This window comes from Pseudophryne corroboree, chromosome 11, assembly GCF_028390025.1.
Source record: "Pseudophryne corroboree isolate aPseCor3 chromosome 11, aPseCor3.hap2, whole genome shotgun sequence".
In the NCBI taxonomy this organism is placed as follows: domain Eukaryota; kingdom Metazoa; phylum Chordata; class Amphibia; order Anura; family Myobatrachidae; genus Pseudophryne; species Pseudophryne corroboree.
The window spans coordinates 164864501-164882284 of NC_086454.1; the positions used below are offsets into that span (position 1 = coordinate 164864501).

The following is a 17784-nucleotide window of genomic DNA, read 5'->3' on the forward strand; positions in this document are numbered from 1 at the left end:
AAAAATAGACAATTTAGACAAGGAGTAAATGCAAATCTAAGCAAAATCAATCTGAAAAATCTAATGCACAATCTTTCTTATCCATTTACAGATTGTTGATAAAGATAATCCCAGGATGTAATTCATTATGTGTTAAATTTAGTATGTTTTACCAAGTTGTGTATAAATAACTTTTAACACAAAAATATATAATGGGGAAGTAGCTTAATGTGCCCTTTGGAAATAGAGAATGCTAGCCCATTTTGGAATGCAAAGCTTAAGAAAATACAAACTTCAATCCATATGAAAGCACTTTTTGTTCAGTCTACACTCTGTAATCATACTATAGCTTAATTTACAAATTGTGATGTCATAATCAGACTTAACTCACAAGAGACTTTTATCCTTGGTCTATAAAAAGGCAGTCCTCTGTTATAAAGCTTGAAACATTTGTAAGCAGCTGATATGCAAATATGACAATACAGAAAAACTGTCAATTCAATGCTAGGATAACATAAGGGGTGATGCTCCAACTGAAATTGGTCCTAGGCATTTAGGTTTCTAGTATCTATCTTCTCCTTTAAAAATAGGTTACTTTTTATATATTATCATTGGTTTTAGACAAATATTCCACATAACACCTATTGCATCCCTGAGTTTATTAGAAACTTGAAATCATATATATAAAGTATTGAATTTCTTTTCTTTGCATTTAAAAGATGAGCTCAGTTCAGTAGAAGACTTTGTTCAGTTGAGGGTTCCATGGTGTAATGGTTAGCACTCTGGACTTTTAATCCAGTAATCTGAGTTCAAATCTCGGTGGGACCTAACGTTGATTAATTTTCATTTTGTTTAAAGCTCCATTTTCATTCAAAGTATGAGTATTGCTAATCTTCATTTACAATTCATATAAATTCCATCATCTTCTGTGGTGTCCTTTGTCTAAACTCATTTTTAAACTTTTCAAATCAGAAGTATGTCAAATATTTGGAAGTAAGAAAAGATTCAATAAGAATGTAGAGACCCATTACTTGTGCTCTGGTGTTTAGAAATTCTCCATTTTAATTTTTTTTTACTTCAGTGTGCACTAATGAGAGGGGAGAACATATCATCTTCTTCTTCTAGTAACACCTAGTGCCCTCTATGTTTGTGCAGCAATATAATAACTGATTAATTTGCCCTTGCAAATCTTAGGTATGCCATATTGCTCGATTTGAGAAAAAAGTCAATGAGCCATGTAGAGAAAAATCTTCATCAGCCAAAGGATGACACTCATGCTGTCTTCTGATATGGATTTGAAAAGATTTTGTGATATATGTGTCTATTATGTTTTCAAGTATTCATGCTACACCGATGAGCTTATTCCATTCTTGTCCATCAAGAAAAGCAAGAGGCCAATACAGGGATCGAACCCATGACCCTGGCATTATGAGTGCCACGCTCTAACCAACTGAGCAAACTGGCCACAGACGTCACTAGAAGCAAACACAAAACTGGCAAATATACCTCAAAGCACAGAACATATTTTGTTTGCATAGCATTTAATTTTTCAAGGAACAGCTTAAGCCATAGAGTCACTTGAAGCATGGGTATCATAAAAATGCTCCAGTTTCTTTCCACATTGCAAAATAAAAAAATGATTAGATAGGATATCAACAAAGATTAATGCATCTAATAATAGTATAAAAATAGACAATTTAGACAAGGAGTAAATGCAAATCTAAGCAAAATCAATCTGAAAAATCTAATGCACAATCTTTCTTATCCATTTACAGATTGTTGATAAAGATAATCCCAGGATGTAATTCATTATGTGTTACATTTAGTATGTTTTACCAAGTTGTGTATAAATAACTTTTAACACAAAAAATATATAATGGGGAAGTAGCTTAATGTGCCCTTTGGAAATAGAGAATGCTATCCCATTTTGGAATGCAAAGCTTAAGAAAATACAAACTTCAATCCATAGGAAAGCACTTTTTGTTCAGTCTACACTCTGTAATCATACTTTAGCTTAATTTACAAATTGTGATGTCATAATCAGACTTAACTCACAAGAGACTTTTATCCTTGGTCTATAAAAAAAGGCAGTCCTCTGTTATAAAGCTTGAAACAATTGTAAGCAGCTGATATGCAAATATGACAATACAGAAAAACTGTCAATTTAATGCTAGGATAACATTAGGGGTGATGTTCCAACTGAAATTGGTCCTAGGCATTTAGGTTTCTATTATCTATCTTCTCCTTTAAAAATAGGTTACTTTTTATATATTATCATTGGTTTTAGACAAATATTCTACATAACACCTATTGCATCCCTGAGCTTAGTAGAAACTTGAAATCATCTATATAAAGTATTGAATTTCTATTCTTTGTATTTAAAAGATGAGCTCAGTTCAGTAGAAAGTTTTGTTCAGTTGAGGGGTCCATGGTGTAATGTTTAGCACTCTGGACTTTGAATCCAGTAATCTGAGTTCAAATCTCGATGGGACCTAACGTTGATTATTTTTCCTTTTGTTTAAAGCTCCATTTTCATTCAAAGTATGAGTATTGCTAATCTTTATTTACAATTCATATAAATTCCATCATCTTCAGTGGTGTCCTTTGTCTAAACTCATTTTTAAACTTTTCAAATCAGAAGTATGTCAAATATTTGGAAATAAGAAAAGATTCAATAAGAATGTAGAGATCCATTACTTGTGCTCTGGTGTTTAGAAATTCTCCATTTTAATTTTTTTTACTTCAGTGTGCACTAATGAGAGGGGAGAACATATCTTCTTCTTCTAGTAACACCTAGTGCCCTCTATGTTTGAGCAGCAATATAATAACTGATTAATTTGCCCATGCAAATCTTAGGTATGCCATATTGCTCGATTTGAGATAAAAGTCAATGAGCCATGTAGAGAAAAATCTTCATCAGCCAAAAGATGACACTCATGCTGTCTTCTGATATGGATTTGAAGAGATTTTGTGATATATGTGTCTATTATGTTTTCAAGTATTCATGCTACACCGATGAGCTTATTCCATTCTTGTCCATCAAGAAAAGCAAGAGGCCAATACAGGGATCGAACCCATGACCTTGGCATTATGAGTGCCACGCTCTAACCAACTGAGCAAACTGGCCATAGATGTCACTAGAAGCAAACACAAAACTGGCAAATATACCTCAAAGCACAGAACATATTTTGTTTGCATAGCATTTAATTTTTCAAGGAACAGCTTAAGCCATAGAGTCACTTGAAGCATGGGTATCATAAAAATGCTCCAGTTTCTTTCCACATTGCAAAATAAAAAAATGATTAGATAGGATATCAACAAAGATTAATGCATCTAATAATAGTATAAAAATAGACAATTTAGACAAGGAGTAAATGCAAATCTAAGCAAAATCAATCTGAAAAATCTAATGCACAATCTTTCTTATCCATTTACAGATTGTTGATAAAGATAATACCAGGATGTAATTCATTATGTGTGAAATTTAGTATGTTTTACCAAGTTGTGTATAAATAACTTTTAACACAAAAAATATATATTGGGGAAGTAGCTTAATGTGCCCTTTGGAAATAGAGAATGCTATCCCATTTTGGAATGCAAAGCTTAAGAAAATACAAACTTCAATCCATAGGAAAGCACTTTTTGTTCAGTCTACACTCTGTAATCATACTTTAGCTTAATTTACAAATTGTGATGTCATAATCAGACTTAACTCACAAGAGACTTTTATCCTTGGTCTATAAAAAAAGGCAGTCCTCTGTTATAAAGCTTGAAACAATTTTAAGCAGCTGATATGCAAATATGACAATACAGAAAAACTGTCAATTTAATGCTAGGATAACATTAGGGGTGATGCTCCAACTGAAATTGGTCCTAGGCATTTAGGTTTCTATTATCTATCTTCTCCTTTAAAAATAGGTTACTTTTTATATATTATCATTGGTTTTAGACAAATATTCTACATAACACCTATTGCATCCCTGAGCTTATTAGAAACTTGAAATCATCTATATAAAGTATTGAATTTCTATTCTTTGCATTTAAAAGATGAGCTCAGTTCAGTAGAAAGTTTTATTCAGTTGAGGGGTCCATGGTGTAATGGTTAGCACTCTGGACTTTGAATCCAGTAATCCGAGTTCAAATCTCGATGGGACCTAACGTTGATTATTTTTCCTTTTGTTAAAAGCTCCATTTTCATTCAAAGTATGAGTATTGCAAATCTTTATTTACAATTCATATAAATTCCATCATCTTCAGTGGTGTCCTTTGTCTAAACTCATTTTTAAACTTTTCAAATCAGAAGTATGTCAAATATTTGGAAATAAGAAAAGATTCAATAAGAATGTAGAGATCCATTACTTGTGCTCTGGTGTTTAGAAATTCTCCATTTTAATTATTTTTTACTTCAGTGTGCACTAATGAGAGGGGAGAACATATCTTCTTCTTCTAGTAACACCTAGTGCCCTCTTTGTTTGAGCAGCAATATAATAACTGATTAATTTGCCCTTGCAAATCTTAGGTATGCCATATTGCTCGATTTGAGACAAAAGTCAATGAACCATGTAGAGAAAAATCTTCATCAGCCAAAGGATGACACTCATGCTGTCTTCTGATATGGATTTGAAGAGATTTTGTGATATATGTGTCTATTATGTTTTCAAGTATTCATGCTACACCGATGAGCTTATTCCATTCTTGTCCATCAAGAAAAGCTAGTGGCCAATACAAGGATCGCACCCATGACCTTGGCATTACGATAGCCATGCTCTAACCAACTGAGCTAACTAGCCACATACATCACAAAAAGCAAACACAAAACTGGCAAATGTACCTCAAAGCACAGAACATATTTTGGTTGCATAGCATTTAATTTTTCAAGGAACAGCTTAAGCCATAGAGTCACTTGAAGCATGGGTATCATAAAAATGCTCCAGTTTCTTTCCACATTGCAAAATAAAAAAATGATTAGATAGGATATCAACAAAGATTAATGCATCTAATAATAGTATAAAAATAGACAATTTAGACAAGGAGTAAATGCAAATATAAGCAAAATCAATCTGAAAAATCTAATGCACAATCTTTCTTATCCATTTACAGATTGTTGATAAAGATAATCCCAGGATGTAATTCATTACGTGTTAAATTTAGTATGTTTTACCAAGTTGTGTATAAATAACTTTTAACACAAAAATATATAATGGGGAAGTAGCTTAATGTGCCATTTGGAAATAGAGAATGCTAGCCCATTTTGGAATGCAAAGCTTAAGAAAATACAAACTTCAATCCATAGGAAAGCACTTTTTGTTCAGTCTACACTCTGTAATCATACTATAGCTTAATTTACAAATTGTGATGTCATTATCAGACTTAACTCACAAGAGACTTTTATCCTTGGTTTATAAAAAAAGGCAGTCCTCTGTTATAAAGCTTGAAACAATTGTAAGCAGCTGATATGCAAATATGACAATACAGAAAAACTGTCAATTCAATGCTAGGATAACATAAGGGGTGATGCACCAACTGAAATTGGTCCTAGGCATTTAGGTTTCTAGTATCTATCTTCTCCTTTAAAAATAGGTTACTTTTTATATATTATCATTGGTTTTAGACAAATATTCTACATAACACCTATTGCATCCCTGAGCTTATTAGAAACTTGAAATCATATATATAAAGTATTGAATTTCTTTTCTTTGCATTTAAAAGATGAGCTCAGTTCAGTAGAAGACTTTGCTCAGTTGAAGGTTCCATGGTGTAATGGTTAGTACTCTGGACTTTGAATCCAGTAATCCAAGTTCAAAGCTCGGTAGGACCTAACGTTGATTATTTTTCATTTTGTTTAAAGCTCCATTTTCATTCAAAGTATGAGTATTGCAAATCTTCATTTACAATTCATATAAATTCCATCATCTTCAGTGGTGTCCTTTGTCTACAATCATTTTTAAACTTTTCAAATCAGAAGTATGTCAAATATTTGGAAATAAGAAAAGATGGAATAAGAATGCAGAGATACATTACTTGTGCTCTGGTGTTTAGAAATTCTCCATTTTAATTTTTTTTACTTCAGTGTGCACTAATGAGAGGGGAGAACATATCTTCTTCTTCTTCTAGTAACACCTAGTGCCCTCTATGTTTGAGCAGCAATATAATAACTGACTAATTTGCCCTTGCAAATCTTAGGTATGCCATATTGCTCGATTTGAGACAAAAGTCAATGAGCCATGTAGAGAAAAATCTTCATCAGCCAAAGGATGACACTCATGCTGTCTTCTGATATGGATTTGAAGAGATTTTGTGATATATGTGTCTATTATGTTTTAAAGTATTCATGCTACACCGATGAGTTTATTCCATTCTTGTAAATCAAGAAAAGCAAGAAGCCAATACAGGGATCGAATCCATGACCTTGGCATTATGAGCACCACGCTCTAACCAACTGAGCTAACTGGCCACAGACGTCACTAGAAGCAAACACAAAACTGGCAAATGTACCTCAAAGCACAGAACATATTTTGTTTGCATAGCATTTAATTTTTCAAGGAACAGCTTAAGCCATAGAGTCACTTGAAGCATGGGTATCATAAAAATGCTCCAGATTCTTTCCACATTGCAAAATAAAAAAATGATTAGATAGGACAACAACAAAGATTAATGCATCTAATAATAGTATAAAAATAGACAATTTAGACAAGGAGTAAATGCAAATATAAGCAAAATCAATCTGAAAAATCTAATGCACAATCTTTCTTATCCATTTACAGATTGTTGATAAAGGTAATCCCAGGATGTAATTCATTATGTGTTAAATTTAGTATGTTTTACCAAGTTGTGTATAAATAACTTTTAACACAAAAAATATATAATGGGGAAGTAGCTTAATGTGCCCTTTGGAAATAGAGAATGCTAGCCCATTTTGGAATGCAAAGCTTAAGAAAATACAAACTTCAATCCATAGGAAAGCACTTTTTGTTCAGTCTACACTCTGTAATCATACTATAGCTTAATTTACAAATTGTGATGTCATAATCAGACTTAACTCACAAGAGACTTTCATCCTTGGTTTATAAAAAAAGGCAGTCCTCTGTTATAAAGCTTGAAACAATTGTAAGCGGCTGATATGCAAATATGACAATACAGAAAAACTGTCAATTCAATGCTAGGATAACTTAAGGGTGATGCTCCAACTGAAATTGGTCCTAGGCATTTAGGTTTCTAGTATCTATCGTCTCCTTTAAAAATAGGTTACTTTTTATATATTATCATTGGTTTTAGACAAATATTCTACATAACACCTATTGCATCCCTGAGCTTATTAGAAACTTGAAATCATATATATAAAGTATTGAATTTCTTTTCTTTGCATTTAAAAGATGAGCTCAGTTCAGTAAAAGCATTTGTTCAGTTGAGGGTTCCATGGTGTAATGGTTAGCACTCTGGACTTTGAATCCAGTAATCCAAGTTCAAATCTCCGTGGGACCTAACGTTGATTATTTTTCATTTTGTTTAGAGCTCCATTTTCATTCAAAGTATGAGTATTGCAAATCTTCATTTACAATTCATATAAATTCCATCATTTTCAGTGGTGTCCTTTGTCTAAACTCATTTTTAAACTTTTCAAATCAGAAGTATGTCAAATATTTGGAAATAAGAAAAGATGCAATAAGAATTCAGAGATCCATTACTTGTGCTCTGGTGTTGTTTAGAAATTCTCCATTTTAATTTTTTTTTACTTCAGTGTGCACTAAAGAGAGGGGAGAACATATCTTCTTCTTCAAGTAACACCTAGTGCCCTCTATGTTTGAGCAGCAATATAATAACTGATTAATTTGCCATTGCAAATCTTAGGTATAATACACAAAATGGAAAGCTGCTCAATCAGATTGTAATGTGACTCAGGTGCTAAAAGGGAGGGGTAATTCTGTGTAGGAAAAAACTGTGTTCCCTAATGCACACCGAGTGAGATATAATACTACATAATAGTCAGATAATACGGAGATCTTAGTTGCGTATATCTGCAGATATAGGGTTAAGCCCCCAGGCCGATCGACAAGGCTTCTCCGTCACTGGGGGTCCCTAATACTAGGTATGGGTCCGGGGTGCAGGACCCCACGATGTCGGCACAGGTCGGCCACCCCAGGTCAGCACACAGGTGAAAATTAATAGGGGTTAATAAGAAGCACCGAAGTGCTATGTAAGTGGTGTGATTAAAATAATATATACAAAGTGATAGGGAAAATCATAAGTGTTAATAAAGTGTTAGGGTGTGCCGACCTGAAGCAGCCCAGCCATACCGACACAGGGGCCACCGCACCCCACACCCACCCCATAAATAATTACAAATATGTCTGGGTTAAATTCCCAGTGTAAGGCCACATGGTAATGGCTCCTACAGCATCTGAGAGCCAGCTTACCTGGGGATACCCCTGGCTTCCCCTATGGCACTATGGAGTCAGCAATCCCTCCTAATGCTGACCCATCTGTGCCTCTCTAAATACAATACACAAAATGGAAAGCTGCTCAATCAGATTGCAATGTCACTCAGGTGCTAAAAGGGAGGGGTAATTCTGTGTAGGAAAAAACTGTGTTCCCTAATGCACACCGAGTGAGAAATAATACTACATAATAGTCAGATAATACGGAGATCTTAGTTGCGTATATCTGCAGATATAGGGTTAAGCCCCCAGGCCGATCGACAAGGCTTCTCCGTCACTGGGGGTCCCTAATACTAGGTATGGGTCTGGGGTGCAGGACCCCACGATGTCGGCACAGGTCGGCCACCCCAGGTCAGCACACAGGTTAAAATTAATAGGGGTTAATAAGAAGCACCGAAGTGCTATGTAAGTGGTGTGATTAAAATAATATATACAAAGTGATAGGGAAAATCATAAGTGTTAATAAAGTGTTAGGGTGTGCCGACCTGAAGCAGCCCAGCCATACCGACACAGGGGCCACCGCACCCCACACCCACCCCATAAATAATTACAAATATGTCTGGGTTAAATTCCCAGTGTAAGGCCACATGGTAATGGCTCCTACAGCATCTGAGAGCCAGCTTACCTGGGGATACCCCTGGCTTCCCCTATGGCACTATGGAGTCAGCAATCCCTCCTAATGCTGACCCATCTGTGCCTCTCTAAATACAATACACAAAATGGAAAGCTGCTCAATCAGATTGTAATGTCACTCAGGTGCTAAAAGGGAGGGGTAATTCTGTGTAGGAAAAAACTGTGTTCCCTAATGCACACCGAGTGAGAAATAATACTACATAATAGTCAGATAATACGGAGATCTTAGTTGCATATATCTGCAGATATAGGGTTAAGCCCCCAGGCCGATCGACAAGGCTTCTCCATCACTGGGGGTCCCTAATACTAGGTATGGGTCCGGGGTGCAGGACCCCACGATGTCGGCACAGGTCGGCCACCCCAGGTCAGCACACAGGTGAAAATTAATAGGGGTTAATAAGAAGCACCGAAGTGCTATGTAAGTGGTGTGATTAAAATAATATATACAAAGTGATAGGGAAAATCATAAGTGTTAATAAAGTGTTAGGGTGTGCCGACCTGAAGCAGCCCAGTCATACCGACACAGGGGCCACCGCACCCCACACCCACCCCATAAATAATTACAAATATGTCTGTTTTAAATTCCCAGTGTAAGGCCACATGGTAATGGCTCCTACAGCATCTGAGAGCCAGCTTACCTGGGGATACCCCTGGCTTCCCCTATGGCACTATGGAGTCAGCAATCCCTCCTAATGCTGACCCATCTGTGCCTCTCTAAATACAATACACAAAATGGAAAGCTGCTCAATCAGATTGTAATGTCACTCAGGTGCTAAAAGGGAGGGGTAATTCTGTGTAGGAAAAAACTGTGTTCCCTAATGCACACCGAGTGAGAAATAATACTACATAATAGTCAGATAATACGGAGATCTTAGTTGCGTATATCTGCAGATATAGGGTTAAGCCCAAAGGCCGATCGACAAGGCTTCTCCGTCACTGGGGGTCCCTAATACTAGGTATGGGTCCGGGGTGCAGGACCCCACGATGTCGGCACAGGTAGGCCACCCCAGGTCAGCACACAGGTGAAAATTAATAGGGGTTAATAAGAAGCACCGAAGTGCTATGTAAGTGGTGTGATTAAAATAATATATACAAAGTGATAGGGAAAATCATAAGTGTTAATAAAGTGTTAGGGTGTGCCGACCTGAAGCAGCCCAGCCATACCGACACAGGGGCCACCGCACCCCACACCCACCCCATAAATAATTACAAATATGTCTGGGTTAAATTCCCAGTGTAAGGCCACATGGTAATGGCTCCTACAGCATCTGAGAGCCAGCTTACCTGGGGATACCCCTGGCTTCCCCTATGGCACTATGGAGTCAGCAATCCCTCCTAATGCTGACCCATCTGTGCCTCTCTAAATACAATACACAAAATGGAAAGCTGCTCAATCAGATTGTAATGTCACTCAGGTGCTAAAAGGGAGGGGTAATTCTGTGTAGGAAAAAACTGTGTTCCCTAATGCACACAGAGTGAGAAATAATACTACATAATAGTCAGATAATACGGAGATCTTAGTTGCGTATATCTGCAGATATAGGGTTAAGCCCCCAGGCCGATCGACAAGGCTTCTCCGTCACTGGGGGTCCCTAATACTAGGTATGGGTCCGGGGTGCAGGACCCCACGATGTCGGCACAGGTCGGCCACCCCAGGTCAGCACACAGGTGAAAATTAATAGGGGTTAATAAGAAGCACCGAAGTGCTATGTAAGTGGTGTGATTAAAATAATATATACAAAGTGATAGGGAAAATCATAAGTGTTAATAAAGTGTTAGGGTGTGCCGACCTGAAGCAGCCCAGCCATACCGACACAGGGGCCACCGCACCCCACACCCACCCCATAAATAATTACAAATATGTCTGGGTTAAATTCCCAGTGTAAGGCCACATGGTAATGGCTCCTACAGCATCTGAGAGCCAGCTTACCTGGGGATACCCCTGGCTTCCCCTATGGCACTATGGAGTCAGCAATCCCTCCTAATGCTGACCCATCTGTGCCTCTCTAAATACAATACACAAAATGGAAAGCTGCTCAATCAGATTGTAATGTCACTCAGGTGCTAAAAGGGAGGGGTAATTCTGTGTAGGAAAAAACTGTGTTCCCTAATGCACACAGAGTGAGAAATAATACTACATAATAGTCAGATAATACGGAGATCTTAGTTGCGTATATCTGCAGATATAGGGTTAAGCCCCCAGGCCGATCGACAAGGCTTCTCCGTCACTGGGGGTCCCTAATACTAGGTATGGGTCCGGGGTGCAGGACCCCACGATGTCGGCACAGGTCGGCCACCCCAGGTCAGCACACAGGTGAAAATTAATAGGGGTTAATAAGAAGCACCGAAGTGCTATGTAAGTGGTGTGATTAAAATAATATATACAAAGTGATAGGGAAAATCATAAGTGTTAATAAAGTGTTAGGGTGTGCCGACCTGAAGCAGCCCAGCCATACCGACACAGGGGCCACCGCACCCCACACCCACCCCATAAATAATTACAAATATGTCTGGGTTAAATTCCCAGTGTAAGGCCACATGGTAATGGCTCCTACAGCATCTGAGAGCCAGCTTACCTGGGGATACCCCTGGCTTCCCCTATGGCACTATGGAGTCAGCAATCCCTCCTAATGCTGACCCATCTGTGCCTCTCTAAATACAATACACAAAATGGAAAGCTGCTCAATCAGATTGTAATGTCACTCAGGTGCTAAAAGGGAGGGGTAATTCTGTGTAGGAAAAAACTGTGTTCCCTAATGCACACCGAGTGAGAAATAATACTACATAATAGTCAGATAATACGGAGATCTTAGTTGAGTATATCTGATGATATAGGGTTAAGCCCCCAGGCCGATCGACAAGGCTTCTCCGTCACTGGGGGTCCCTAATACTAGGTATGGGTCCTGGGTGCAGGACCCCACGATGTCGGCACAGGTCGGCCACCCCAGGTCAGCACACAGGTGAAAATTAATAGGGGTTAATAAGAAGCACCGAAGTGCTATGTAAGTGGTGTGATTAAAATAATATATACAAAGTGATAGGGAAAATCATAAGTGTTAATAAAGTGTTAGGGTGTGCCGACCTGAAGCAGCCCAGCCATACCGACACAGGGGCCACCGCACCCCACACCCACCCCATAAATAATTACAAATATGTCTGGGTTAAATTCCCAGTGTAAGGCCACATGGTAATGGCTCCTACAGCATCTGAGAGCCAGCTTACCTGGGGATACCCCTGGCTTCCCCTATGGCACTATGGAGTCAGCAATCCCTCCTAATGCTGACCCATCTGTGCCTCTCTAAATACAATACACAAAATGGAAAGCTGCTCAATCAGATTGTAATGTCACTCAGGTGCTAAAAGGGAGGGGTAATTCTGTGTAGGAAAAAACTGTGTTCCCTAATGCACACCGAGTGAGAAATAATACTACATAATAGTCAGATAATACGGAGATCTTAGTTGCGTATATCTGCAGATATAGGGTTAAGCCCCCAGGCCGATCGACAAGGCTTCTCCGTCACTGGGGGTCCCTAATACTAGGTATGGGTCCGGGGTGCAGGACCCCACGATGTCGGCACAGGTCGGCCACCCCAGGTCAGCACACAGGTGAAAATTAATAGGGGTTAATAAGAAGCACCGAAGTGCTATGTAAGTGGTGTGATTAAAATAATATATACAAAGTGATAGGGAAAATCATAAGTGTTAATAAAGTGTTAGGGTGTGCCGACCTGAAGCAGCCCAGCCATACCGACACAGGGGCCACCGCACCCCACACCCACCCCATAAATAATTACAAATATGTCTGGGTTAAATTCCCAGTGTAAGGCCACATGGTAATGGCTCCTACAGCATCTGAGAGCCAGCTTACCTGGGGATACCCCTGGCTTCCCCTATGGCACTATGGAGTCAGCAATCCCTCCTAATGCTGACCCATCTGTGCCTCTCTAAATACAATACACAAAATGGAAAGCTGCTCAATCAGATTGTAATGTCACTCAGGTGCTAAAAGGGAGGGGTAATTCTGTGTAGGAAAAAACTGTGTTCCCTAATGCACACCGAGTGAGAAATAATACTACATAATAGTCAGATAATACGGAGATCTTAGTTGCGTATATCTGCAGATATAGGGTTAAGCCCCCAGGCCGATCGACAAGGCTTCTCCGTCACTGGGGGTCCCTAATACTAGGTATGGGTCCGGGGTGCAGGACCCCACGATGTCGGCACAGGTCGGCCACCCCAGGTCAGCACACAGGTGAAAATTAATAGGGGTTAATAAGAAGCACCGAAGTGCTATGTAAGTGGTGTAATTAAAATAATATATACAAAGTGATAGGGAAAATCATAAGTGTTAATAAAGTGTTAGGGTGTGCCGACCTGAAGCAGCCCAGCCATACCGACACAGGGGCCACCGCACCCCACACCCACCCCATAAATAATTACAAATATGTCTGGGTTAAATTCCCAGTGTAAGGCCACATGGTAATGGCTCCTACAGCATCTGAGAGCCAGCTTACCTGGGGATACCCCTGGCTTCCCCTATGGCACTATGGAGTCAGCAATCCCTCCTAATGCTGACCCATCTGTGCCTCTCTAAATACAATACACAAAATGGAAAGCTGCTCAATCAGATTGTAATGTCACTCAGGTGCTAAAAGGGAGGGGTAATTCTGTGTAGGAAAAAACTGTGTTCCCTAATGCACACCGAGTGAGAAATAATACTACATAATAGTCAGATAATACGGAGATCTTAGTTGCGTATATCTGCAGATATAGGGTTAAGCCCCCAGGCCGATCGACAAGGCTTCTCCGTCACTGGGGGTCCCTAATACTAGGTATGGGTCCGGGGTGCAGGACCCCACGATGTCGGCACAGGTCGGCCACCCCAGGTCAGCACACAGGTGAAAATTAATAGGGGTTAATAAGAAGCACCGAAGTGCTATGTAAGTGGTGTGATTAAAATAATATATACAAAGTGATAGGGAAAATCATAAGTGTTAATAAAGTGTTAGGGTGTGCCGACCTGAAGCAGCCCAGCCATACCGACACAGGGGCCACCGCACCCCACACCCACCCCATAAGTAATTACAAATATGTCTGGGTTAAATTCCCAGTGTAAGGCCACATGGTAATGGCTCCTACAGCATCTGAGAGCCAGCTTTCCTGGGGATACCCCTGGCTTCCCCTATGGCACTATGGAGTCAGCAATCCCTCCTAATGCTGACCCATCTGTGCCTCTCTAAATACAATACACAAAATGGAAAGCTGCTCAATCAGATTGTAATGTCACTCAGGTGCTAAAAGGGAGGGGTAATTCTGTGTAGGAAAAAAACTGTGTTCCCTAATGCACACCGAGTGAGAAATAATACTACATAATAGTCAGATAATACGGAGATCTTAGTTGCGTATATCTGCAGATATAGGGTTAAGCCCCCAGGCCGATCGACAAGGCTTCTCCGTCAATGGGGGTCCCTAATACTAGGTATGGGTCCGGGGTGCAGGACCCCACGATGTCGGCACAGGTCGGCCACCCCAGGTCAGCACACAGGTGAAAATTAATAGGGGTTAATAAGAAGCACCGAAGTGCTATGTAAGTGGTGTGATTAAAATAATATATACAAAGTGATAGGGAAAATCATAAGTGTTAATAAAGTGTTAGGGTGTGCCGACCTGAAGCAGCCCAGCCATACCGACACAGGGGCCACGGCACCCCACACCCACCCCATAAATAATTACAAATATGTCTGGGTTAAATTCCCAGTGTAAGGCCACATGGTAATGGCTCCTACAGCATCTGAGAGCCAGCTTACCTGGGGATACCCCTGGCTTCCCCTATGGCACTATGGAGTCAGCAATCCCTCCTAATGCTGACCCATCTGTGCCTCTCTAAATACAATACACAAAATGGAAAGCTGCTCAATCAGATTGTAATGTCACTCAGGTGCTAAAAGGGAGGGGTAATTCTGTGTAGGAAAAAACTGTGTTCCCTAATGCACACCGAGTGAGAAATAATACTACATAATAGTCAGATAATACGGAGATCTTAGTTGCGTATATCTGCAGATATAGGGTTAAGCCCCCAGGCCGATCGACAAGGCTTCTCCGTCAATGGGGGTCCCTAATACTAGGTATGGGTCCGGGGTGCAGGACCCCACGATGTCGGCACAGGTCGGCCACCCCAGGTCAGCACACAGGTGAAAATTAATAGGGGTTAATAAGAAGCACCGAAGTGCTATGTAAGTGGTGTGATTAAAATAATATATACAAAGTGATAGGGAAAATCATAAGTGTTAATAAAGTGTTAGGGTGTGCCGACCTGAAGCAGCCCAGTCATACCGACACAGGGGCCACCGCACCCCACACCCACCCCATAAATAATTACAAATATGTCTGGGTTAAATTCCCAGTGTAAGGCCACATGGTAATGGCTCCTACAGCATCTGAGAGCCAGCTTACCTGGGGATACCCCTGGCTTCCCCTATGGCACTATGGAGTCAGCAATCCCTCCTAATGCTGACCCATCTGTGCCTCTCTAAATACAATACACAAAATGGAAAGCTGCTCAATCAGATTGTAATGTCACTCAGGTGCTAAAAGGGAGGGGTAATTCTGTGTAGGAAAAAGCTGTGTTCCCTAATGCACACCGAGTGAGAAATAATACTACATAATAGTCAGATAATACGGAGATCTTAGTTGCGTATATCTGCAGATATAGGGTTAAGCCCCCCAGGCCGATCGACAAGGCTTCTCCGTCACTGGGGGTCCCTAATACTAGGTATGGGTCTGGGGTGCAGGACCCCACGATGTCGGCACAGGTCGGCCACCCCAGGTCAGCACACAGGTGAAAATTAATAGGGGTTAATAAGAAGCACCAAAGTGCTATGTAAGTGGTGTGATTAAAATAATATATACAAAGTGATAGGGAAAATCATAAGTGTTAATAAAGTGTTAGGGTGTGCCGACCTGAAGCAGCCCAGCCATACCGACACAGGGGCCACGGCACCCCACACCCACCCCATAAATAATTACAAATATGTCTGGGTTAAATTCCCAGTGTAAGGCCACATGGTAATGGCTCCTACAGCATCTGAGAGCCAGCTTACCTGGGGATACCCCTGGCTTCCCCTATGGCACTATGGAGTCAGCAATCCCTCCTAATGCTGACCCATCTGTGCCTCTCTAAATACAATACACAAAATGGAAAGCTGCTCAATCAGATTGTAATGTCACTCAGGTGCTAAAAGGGAGGGGTAATTCTGTGTAGGAAAAAACTGTGTTCCCTAATGCACACCGAGTGAGAAATAATACTACATAATAGTCAGATAATACGGAGATCTTAGTTGCGTATATCTGCAGATATAGGGTTAAGCCCCCAGGCCGATCGACAAGGCTTCTCCGTCACTGGGGGTCCCTAATACTAGGTATGGGTCCGGGGTGCAGGACCCCACGATGTCGGCACAGGTCGGCCACCCCAGGTCAGCACACAGGTGAAAATTAATAGGGGTTAATAAGAAGCACCGAAGTGCTATGTAAGTGGTGTGATTAAAATAATATATACAAAGTGATAGGGAAAATCATAAGTGTTAATAAAGTGGTAGGGTGTGCCGACCTGAAGCAGCCCAGCCATACCGACACAGGGGCCACCGCACCCCACACCCACCCCATAAATAATTACAAATATGTCTGGGTTAAATTCCCAGTGTAAGGCCACATGGTAATGGCTCCTACAGCATCTGAGAGCCAGCCTACCTGGGGATACCCCTGGCTTCCCCTATGCCACTATGGAGTCAGCAATCCCTCCTAATGCTGACCCATCTGTGCCTCTCTAAATACAATACACAAAATGGAAAGCTGCTCAATCAGATTGTAATGTCACTCAGGTGCTAAAAGGGAGGGGTAATTCTGTGTAGGAAAAAACTGTGTTCCCTAATGCACACCGAGTGAGAAATAATACTACATAATAGTCAGATAATACGGAGATCTTAGTTGCGTATATCTGCAGATATAGGGTTAAGCCCCCAGGCCGATCGACAAGGCTTCTCCGTCACTGGGGGTCCCTAATACTAGGTATGGGTCCGGGGTGCACGACCCCACGATGTCGGCACAGGTCGGCCACCCCAGGTCAGCACACAGGTGAAAATTAATAGGGGTTAATAAGAAGCACCGAAGTGCTATGTAAGTGGTGTGATTAAAATAATATATACAAAGTGATAGGGAAAATCATAAGTGTTAATAAAGTGTTAGGGTGTGTCGACCTGAAGCAGCCCAGCCATACCGACACAGGGGCCACCGCACCCCACACCCACCCCATAAATAATTACAAATATGTCTGGGTTAAATTCCCAGTGTAAGGCCACATGGTAATGGCTCCTACAGCATCTGAGAGCCAGCTTACCTGGGGATACCCCTGGCTTCCCCTATGGCACTATGGAGTCAGCAATCCCTCCTAATGCTGACCCATCTGTGCCTCTCTAAATACAATACACAAAATGGAAAGCTGCTCAATCAGATTGTAATGTCACTCAGGTGCTAAAAGGGAGGGGTAATTCTGTGTAGGAAAAAACTGTGTTCCCTAATGCACACCGAGTGAGAAATAATACTACATAATAGTCAGATAATACGGAGATTTTAGTTGCGTATATCTGCAGATATAGGGTTAAGCCCCCCAGGCCGATCGACAAGGCTTCTCCGTCACTGGGGGTCCCTAATACTAGGTATGGGTCTGGGGTGCAGGACCCCA

At 40.6% G+C, this 17784-nt stretch overlaps 3 non-coding genes across 3 annotated transcripts; 1 reads left to right on the plus strand and 2 right to left on the minus strand.

Moving 5' to 3' along the window:
- Positions 1-1370: 1370 nt before the first annotated feature.
- TRNAM-CAU (transfer RNA methionine (anticodon CAU)) lies at positions 1371-1444 on the minus strand. Its single transcript has one exon. It is a non-coding gene; the product is annotated as a tRNA-Met (tRNA).
- A 1588-nt stretch (positions 1445-3032) lies between these two features.
- Positions 3033-3106, minus strand: TRNAM-CAU (transfer RNA methionine (anticodon CAU)). The gene has a single exon. It is a non-coding gene; the product is annotated as a tRNA-Met (tRNA).
- Positions 3107-4063: 957 nt separating this feature from the next.
- On the plus strand, positions 4064-4135 carry TRNAQ-UUG (transfer RNA glutamine (anticodon UUG)). Its single transcript has one exon. It is a non-coding gene; the product is annotated as a tRNA-Gln (tRNA).
- The last annotated feature ends 13649 nt before the right edge of the window (positions 4136-17784 follow it).